The sequence below is a fragment of the Papaver somniferum genome, chromosome 10 (genome assembly GCF_003573695.1).
Source record: "Papaver somniferum cultivar HN1 chromosome 10, ASM357369v1, whole genome shotgun sequence".
NCBI lineage: Eukaryota > Viridiplantae > Streptophyta > Magnoliopsida > Ranunculales > Papaveraceae > Papaver > Papaver somniferum.
Genome location: NC_039367.1, coordinates 36,239,171 through 36,249,433, shown reverse-complemented (window position 1 = coordinate 36,249,433; position 10,263 = coordinate 36,239,171).

Sequence of the window (10,263 nt, the reverse complement as noted above, 5' to 3'; positions counted from 1 at the left end):
AAGATAACTTCTCATAGAAAGTAACTTTGTTCATTAAAAATTTAATCTCTGGAAAAATAAATTCGTGAACCTATTTTTTTTAGATAGGCAAACATAAATTGTTGACACTTGCATTAATGTCTCTAAATTAACTTACATGCTTGTTTTGTTGATGTTGTTTTTACGATATATGATTTTTTATATTCATAAGTAGAAATATGTACTTTTGTGTAAGTCAAAGATGAGAATATATGTAAACCAAGCATTGAAAACTATGTAGCTTCTACCATAAAAGAAAGCATATAAGTTATATAATTTATCATTTATATTCTGAAAACAACTTTAAAACAATTTAAAAGAAATAAATTGTTTACTTGATTCATTTGGATGATTTCAGAATTGATGAAAGTGAAATGCACAATACTCTTTGTTTTGTATGCATATATGATTTGTTGAATTTTTATTCTAACTTATAGGATGAAAATGAAATTGAAAACATGCTTAGTTTACTATTTGACATGAAAGACTTGAATGAAGATGGTGTATGTTGTTAAAAATATTTTTTTCATTCTTTGGATCTATTTCATTTCAATGAAAATAGAATTTTAAAAGAGATAGAAATATATATAGGCTGACTGTAAACTAGTTTTCACTCATTTGGTTTAGTGCTAATGTTTTTGGTTGTGTGTGATTGCACTAGACATGATTATGGTAGCTCAGTATATTTCTTTGCTACGTGATTGACTATATATATATATAAGTATTTTTATAGTGGGGGTTTATTATATTACCTCCGTAGTGGGGGTTTTATATTCAGATTTACCAATCCTGGTATGGAAAATTGGTAAAATTTTGAGAAGGTTATGAGGTGTTTCAAACACACCTTACACCTAGAAATACACTATCTAAATGGTTACCGCAATCCTTTAAGGATGTTTTGAAGCTGATTGGACATTCTTTCAGTTGAATCCTTTAAGGGATGGGGTGATTCGATCCTCTATAGTGGATAGAGGAAAAGACATATTAATCCAATGTGATAGTACCGCGACTATTGCAAGAATTGAGAACGTTATGAGAACTACAAGAGTTGATGTTATGAGAATGGATTATATAAGGTATGAAAAGAGCTTTCATTAGTCCTTTGACGAAAGGATTGATAAGAAGATGTGAATACATCTTAGGGATGAGGTTTATGCACATTGAGATTGAGTCATCTATGATGGATACCCAATCTAGAAATAGGTTCAAAGGGACTAGACGAAGTCATAAATGATATGGAGATGCGAGAATCATGCTTTTGAAGAATTCATCCCACGGCATGACATCTAGAACGAGTAAAAGGTTGAGTTTAATTTTAATTTTAAAATTTTAAACTCTTAATGATGTTTATATCTCTATTTAGAGTGGGGTACTTTCATGAGTACTCTTGATAAACTCACCTATATGAATGTGAAAGTGAGGCCGCTTTCTATGAGAATATGGGAAGTTCTCTAGATCATTCATTAAACTGGGATACAAGCCCATGGCCATAATGTGCTGTCTTTAGACTTTACACTAGTATAGTCAGTGTGTTAAGTAATCTTTTATCTCCTAGAGTTCAAGACTTATGTTCACTCTTTGGTCATATTTAAGAGAGCCTATTAACACTACGTAAAGGTTCAAGTCGCGAGACACCTTTGCTTATGCACAATTCTATAAGTTCCTGCTCAATGTTTTGAAAAATATAAGTGGGGGATTGTTGAGAATAATGTTTTTTTTCCAAAAATTAGTGTCTCATTTAAATGGTTTAAATGTGATAATTATTCTCTCTTAAAGAATAAATTTGTTTTGAGTTAATGTCAAAAACCGTTTTTTCTTGAATGAGTTAATGATGTTTTCCAAAAAGAAAATTTAATTTTTCATTAAAATTTGACCGTTATATATTTTTGGTTTTAATGGTGTTAACTCCACCATAATAACATTTTCATATAGCACTTAAATGTTTTGAAACTCTTGAGTATAAATCAGAATTTTTGTTGGAAAAACAAAATGAGAAGAAGAAGAGATTTAGGATCCTTTTTCTTATAGAGAGTTTTCATTTATGTTTCTTGAGTTTTACAGAAAAATGAATTTTTGTGAGAAAGAAAATAAGTGTGTGAACATCTCTTATTTTTCTAAATGAGTTTCTGAGCAAGAATGAAGTGTAGAAGTTTCACATCTTCTCATCGTGCAAGAGTGATTGTGTAAGAGATTGAACTCGACTGTTTTATCCTGGGGACGACGCGACATTGAAGAACTGTTTGTACAATCTTGGGCAGAGCCGCGAAACGTCTTAAAGAAAGCGACCTAGTCCGCGACTCAACCATAACATTGTTTTGTTTTGTTTTTTGTGATTGTTTTGCAGGCATAATTTAGCAATTGTTCCAACAACATGTGGAGAGTGTGAATTAGTCTCAAAATCGGTAGATATTGGCGTTTCTGCAGCCAAGAAGTCACTGCCAATGGTTGCTGCCTTATCTATTTCCTATTATTATAAAGATCCGTTTTCTACATATTGCGAAACACGACCCATATTTTATGGAGGATCTTTTTTTGGAATGGAATTTCTAATCTCCTTTTGTGGGTCTACTCAAAAGCATCAATTCAACTTCTGTATACATGAAAGGAGGGGTAGTCAACATCCATTGGGTTTCAGCCGTTTTGTTCTCCTAACTATGTCACTAAAGCATCAACGCAAGGGCAGTCAAATGACTTGTATCTTCTGGTTTACATTATTTTTTATAAACTCGAGACGAGTTTCATCGCAGTAGGGGAGCCTGATACGGGACGTATATGGGATCGCTATCATGAATCTTGTACCCAGTCCATGTTATCCATTTAGTCATATCATGCGTTAGGATTTAATCTGTTAGATGGTTAGGATAAACTTCATACGTATGTGAAGTTCCCTTCAGTCAAGGGTTTGTTAAGGTTTAGCATAAAAATATTGATGACCATACACGAATGTTGTTTACATGTTATAAAGTTTTATGTGCATCTCTTTAACGGAAAATAATTGGGTCTTGAAATTTTAACCGAGTGTATAAGACATCATAAGGATCATCCGTGTAAAAATTTAGAATTTTTAGAGTCAAGAAACTATTTTTAAAGTATTTTAGAAAACTGCATAACGTATCTGAAAAAATTCTGACGGGCAGAAAACTAGTCTTGATTAAATCAACTTTTTCTTATCTGTGTGTAGAAAATTTGAATCCGCGTGTCACGCAAAACTTGTAGATCAGGAATATATCTTCAAAACCAATTTTGAAATTTCCTATTTGGATATTTAGTTTGAGAGATTTTGTAATTTCAGAATCGTTGTGTATGTTTGTCCAAAATAGTAGACGTGATACTTGAGATTAGAGATGTAAGAAAAAATATTAAAAATCATGTTTTCATTTTATACTTCATACTCTTGTTTTGGTAATGGAAAAGAATATCATTGATAGCAATCAAACTAATGCACCCCATAAGTTTGATAATATGCTTAATAGGAAGTTATAAGTATATGTATGATTTTATACAACCATATAACTTTGAATCTTTGTTTGACAATTAAGAGAAACTTGGAGTACTATATTAGTTGATATTCAAGTAATTATGTAAGTGCACACCTTACTTATTTTTTGGTTTCAAATGCTCACATTTACATGATTGTGACAAATAAAAATTCACTTACTTGAGCAAGTTTTTATTCCCAATGAAATAAAAATTGCGGGAAATGAATCGATATGAGGAGCAATTGGGTTGCTGATTTGTTTGTTGGTGCAAAGAATGGACAATGGTTGATAACTAATTGAGCTTTAAAATCAATTGAGGTATGTTTGATGAACTATTTGTAGTTATTGTAGTGATCAAATAATGGCGTTCTAAATTGAATAAATTAATGAATCTTAGAATAAATTTTAGGGAAACAAGATATTGAGAATTATTGTGTATGACAATAAACATGTGACTCATATAAGTTTGGAACTTATTAGATGGAATTCTATACGAACCCAAAACCGAAATATTTTGAAACCTAGTCAAAACCAATGTGAATATCAATTCTAACCAAGAAATGAACATAATATTGATTATGAATTTATTTGCTATTGTTGCACGGTATTGCAAGGATATCAAATGTTATTAACAACGTTTTTCAAGCTAAGTTAATGTGAATTGTGGATACGGTGAGAGGTTGCTATATATTGGTGTTTTACACCATATTTGTTTTGATAGGTTATGGTTCAAAATTTGAAACAAATTGTTTGAAAGAAAGTGGTGTTGAGATATACTCACATCACTAGGATTTTCGGTATTGGTATGGTTTCAAATTTACTTCGGGTAAAACAATTTTATTAAAATGTTCATACTTCCTAAATGAGAAACAATCTTGTGTTCCTCCTAGATTGAGATTATAAATTTGTTGAATTTGATCATTGCAATACTACAAATGATATGTTGTAGATAAAATGTTTGAGCATAATAGTGCAATTTTATCATAACATAAATTGAATTTTCAATATTTGAAATATGAGATTTTGTCATGCTTTTTAAGAACAATGAGTTAGTGATGAATATGAGCATGTTATATTTTCTTATAAACTTGGTCAAATTCTTTGAGTAACATGTATGTAATGTTACCTAACTCATAAAAGCATGTACACTTCGAAATCTTACGCAACTTGCAATGATATTGGATGAAATAAAATATTTGAGAATTTTATAAAGATGCTTCGAGTAACTTGTGTTGATATCAAATATGATTGTTATAGTAGTGAAATAGGAAATGTTATCTTCAAGAAAATTGTTTGAATTTTTATCCTTTATATTGTGTAAAACGTTTTGGATTTAGATCATAAGTTCATTAGCTTTCATAATTTTTTTTTTGAACTTTGGATATTGTTTTGAAACTCTTGTTTGAGTCAAAAAAAATAGTGGGGGTTCCATACCTTGTGTTTTACCAACTTTGATTTGAATTAGAGGAACTAGAAAAATGAAGGTGACAAGTAATTCACTAAGAATGAGCATATATGGTGAGACTAAATTTTAGTCATGAATATTTTGTTGCTTATAGTTTGAAAGATAACTTCTCATAGAAAGTAACTTTGTTCTTTAAAAATTTAATCTCTAGAAAAATAAATTCGTGAACCTATTTTCTTTAGATAGGCAAACAGAAATTGTTCACACTTGCATTAATGTCTCTAAATTAACTTACATGCTTGTTTTGTTGATGTTGTTTTTATGATATATGATTTTTTATATTCATAAGTAGAAATATATACTTTTGTGTAAGTCAAAGATGAGAATATATTTAAACCAAGCATGGAAAACTATGTAGCTTCTACCATAGAAGAAAGCATATAAGTTATATAATTTATCATTTATATTCTGAAAACAACTTTAAAACAATTTAAAAGAAATAAATTGTTTACTTGATTCATTTGGATGATTTCAGAATTGATGAAAGTGAAATGCACAATACTCTTTGTTTTGTATGCATATATGATTTGTTGAATTTTTATTCTAACTTATAGGATGAAAATGAAATTGAAAACATGCTTAGTTTACTATTTGACATGAAAGACTTGAATGAAGATGGTGTATGTTGTTAAAATATTTTATTTCTTCTTTGGATCTATTTCATTTCAATGAAAATAGAATTTTAAAAGAGATAGAAATATATATAGTCTGACTGTAAACTAGTTTTCACTCATTTGGTTTAGTGCTAATGCTTTTGGATTGTGTGTGATTGCACTAGACATGATTATGGTAGCTCAGTATATTTCTTTGCTACGTTATTGACTATAAATATATAAGTATTTTTGTAGTGGGGGTTTATTATATTACCTCCGTAGTGGGGGTTTTATATTCAGATTTAGCAATCCTAGTATGGAAAATTGGTAATATTTTGAGAAGGTTATGAGGTGTTTTAAACACACCTTACACCTAGAAATACACTATCTAAATGGTTGCCACAATCCTTTAAGGATGTTTTGAAGCTGATTGGACATTCTTTCAGTTGAATCCTTTAAGGGATGGGGTGATTCGATCCTCTATAGTGGATAGAGGAAAAGACATATTAATCCAATGTGATAGTACCGCGACTATTGCAAGAATTGAGAACGTTATGAGAACTACAAGAGTTGATGTTATGAGAATGGATTATATACGGTATGAAAAGAGCTTTCACTAGTCCTTTGACAAAAGGATTGATAAGAAGATGTAAATACATCTTATGGATGAGGTTTATGCCCATTGAGATTGAGTCATCTATGATGGATACCAAATCTAGAAATAGGTTCAAAGGGACTAGACGAAGTCATAAATGATATGGAGATGCGAGAATCATGCTTTTGAAGAATTCATCCCACGGCATGACATCTTGATGCGAGTAAAAGGTTGAGTTTAATTTTAATTTTAAAATCTTAAACTCTTAATGATGTTTATATCTCTATTTAGAGTGGGGTACTTTCAGGAGTACTCTTGATAAACTCACCTATATGAATGTGAAAGTGAGGCCGCTTTCTATGGGAATATGGGAAGTTCTCTAGATCATTCATTAAACTGGGATACAAGCACATGGCCATAATGTGCTGGCTTTAGATTTTACACTAGTATAGTCGTGTGTGTTAAGTAATCTTTTATCTCCTAGAGTTCAAGACTTGTGTTCACTCTTTGGTCATATTTAAGAGGGCCTATTAACACTACGTAAAGGTTCAAGTCGCGAGACACCTTTGCTTATGCACAATTCTATAAGTTCCTGCTCAATGTTTTGAAAAATATAAGTGGGGGATTGTTGAGAATAATGTTTTTTTTCCAAAAATTAGTGTCTCATTTAAATGGTTTAAATGTGATAATTATTCTCTCTTAAAGAATAAATTTGTTTTGAGTTAATGTCAAAAACCGTTTTTTCTTGAATGAGTTAATGATGTTAATAATGTTTTCCAAAAAGAAAATTTAATTTTTCATTAAAATTTGACCGTTATATATTTTTGGTTTTAATGGTGTTAACTCCACCATAATAACATTTTCATATAGCACTTCAATGTTTTGAAACTCTTGAGTATAAATCAGAATTTTTGTTGGAAAAAAAAATGAGAAGAAGAAGAGTTTTAGGATCCTTTTTCTTATAGAGAGTTTTCATTTATGTTTCTTGAGGTTTACAGAAAAATGAATTTTTGTGAGAAAGAAAATAAGTGTGTGAACATCTCTTATTTTTCTAAATGAGTTTATGAGCAAGAATGAAGTGTATAAGTTTCACATCTTCTCATCGTGCAAGAGTGATTGTGTAAGAGATTGAACTCGGATGTTTTATCCTGGGGACGACGCGACATTGAAGAACTGTTTGCACAATCTAGGGCAGAGCCGCGAAACGTCTTAAAGAAAGCGACCTAGTCCGCGACTCAGCCATAACATTGTTTTGTTTTGTTTTTTGTGATTTTTTTGCAGGCATAATTCAACAATTTTTCCAACAACATGTGAAGAGTGTGAATTAGTCTCAAAATCGGTAGATATTGGCGTTTCTGCAGCCAAGAAGTCACTGCCAATGGTTGCTTCCTTATCTATTTCCTATTATTATAAAGATCCATTTTCTACATATTGCGAAACACGACCCATATTTTATGGAGGATATTTGTTTGGAATGGAATTTCTGATCTCCTTTTGTGGGTCTACTCAAAAGCATCAATTCAACTTCTGTATACATGAAAGGAGGGGTAGTCAACATCCATTGAGTTTCAGCCGTTTTGTTCTCCTATATATGTCACTAAAGCATCAACGCAAGGGCAGTCAAATGACTTGTATCTTCTGGTTTACATTATTTGTTATAAACTCGAGACGAGTTTCATCGCAGTAGGGGAGCCTGATACGGGACGTATATGGGATCGCTATCATGAATCTTGTACCCAGTCCATGTTATCCATTGAGTCATATCAAGCGTTAGGATTTACTCTGTTAGATGGTGGATAAACTTCACACGTATGTGAAGTTCCCTTCAGTCAAGGGTTGTTAAGGTTTAACATAAAAATATTGATGAACATACACAAATGTTTTTTACATGTTATAAAGTTTTATGTGCATCTCTTTAACGGAAAATAATTGGGTCTTGAAATTTTAACCGAGTGTATAAGACATCATAAGGATCATCCTAAAAGTTTAGAATTTTTTGAGTCAAGAAACTATTTTTAAAGTATTATAGAAAACTGCATAACGTATCTGAAAAATTCTGACGGGCTGAAAACTAGTCTTGATTAAATCAACTTTTTCTTATCTGTGTGTAGAAAATTTGAATCCGCGTGTCAAGCAAAACTTGTAGATAAGGAATGTATCTTCAAAACCAATTTTTAAATTTCCTATTTCGATATTTAGTTTGAGAGATTTTGTAATTTCAGAATCGTTGTGTATATATGTTTGTCCAAAATAGTAGACGTGATACTTGAGATTAGAGATGTAAGAAACAATATTAAAAATCATGTTTTCATTTTATACTTCATACTCTTGTTTTGGTAATGGAAAAGAATATCATTGATAGCAATCAAACTAATGCACCCCATAAGTTTGATAATATGCTTAATAGGAAGTTATAAGTATATGTATGATGTTATACAACCATATAACTTTGAATCTTTGTTTGACAATTAAGAGAAACTTGGAGTACTATATTAGTTGATATTCAAGTAATTATGTAAGTGCACACCTTACTTATTTTTTGGTCTCAAATGCTCACATTTACATGATTGTGACAGGTAAAAATTCACTTACTTGAGCAAGTTTTTATTCCCAATGAAATAAAAATTGCGGGAAATGAATCGATATTAGGAGCAATTGGGTTGCTGATTTCTTTGTTGGTACGCAAAGAATGGACAATGGTTGATAACCAATTGAGCTTTAAAATCAATTGAGGTATGTTTGATGAACTATTTGTAGTTATTGTAGTGATCAAATAATGGCGTTCTAAATTGAATAAATTAATGAATCTTAGAATAAATTTTAGGGAAACAAGATATTGAGAATTATTGTGTATGACAATAAACATGTGACTCATATAAGTTTGGAACTTATGAGATGGAATTCTATACGAACCCAAAACCGAAATATTTTGAAACCTAGTTAAAACCTATGAGTATCAACTCTCACCAATAAATGAACATAATATTGATTATGAATTTATTTGCTATTGTTGCACGGTATTGCAAGGATATCAAATGTTATTAACAACGCTTTTCAAGCTAAGTTAATATGAATTGTGGATACAGTGAGAGGTTGCTATATATTGGTGTTTTACACCATATTTGTTTTGATAGGTTATGGTTCAAAATTTGAAACAAATTGTTTGAAAGAAAATGGTGTTGAGATATACTCACATCACTAGGATTTTCGGTATTGGTATGGTTTCAAATTTACTTCGGGTAAAACAATTTTATTAAAATGTTCATACTTCCTAAATGAGAAACAATCTTGTGTTCCTCCTAGATTGAGATTATAAATTTGTTGAATTTGATCATTGCAATACTACAAATGATATGTTGTAGATAAAATGTTTGAGCATAATAGTGCAATTTTATCATAACATAAATTGAATTTTCAATATTTGAAATATGAGATTTTGTCATGCTTTTTAAGAACAATGAGTTAGTGATGAATATGAGCATGTTATATTTTCTTATAAACTTGGTCAAATTCTTTGAGTAACATGTATGTAATGTTACCTAACTCATAAAAGCATGTACACTTCGAAATCTTACGCAACTTGCAATGATATTGGATGAAATAAAATATTTGAGAATTTTATAAAGATGCTTCGAGTAACTTGTGTTGATATCAAATATGATTGTTATAGTAGTGAAATAGGAAATGTTATCTTCAAGAAAATTGTTTGAATTTTTATCCTTTATATTGTGTAAAACGTTTTGGATTTAGATCATAAGTTCATTAGCTTTCATAATTTTTTTTTGAACTTTGGATATTGTTTTGAAACTCTTGTTTGAGTCAAAAAAAATAGTGGGGGTTCCATACCTTGTGTTTTACCAACTTTGATTTGAATTAGAGGAACTAGAAAAATGAAGGTGACAAGTAATTCACTAAGAATGAGAATATATGGTGAGACTAAATTTTAGTCATGAATATTTTGTTGCTTATAGTTTGAAAGATAACTTCTCATAGAAAGTAACTTTGTTCTTTAAAAATTTAATCTCTAGAAAAATAAATTCGTGAACCTATTTTCATTAGATAGGCAAACAGAAATTGTTGACACTTGCATTAATGTCTCTAAATTAACTTACA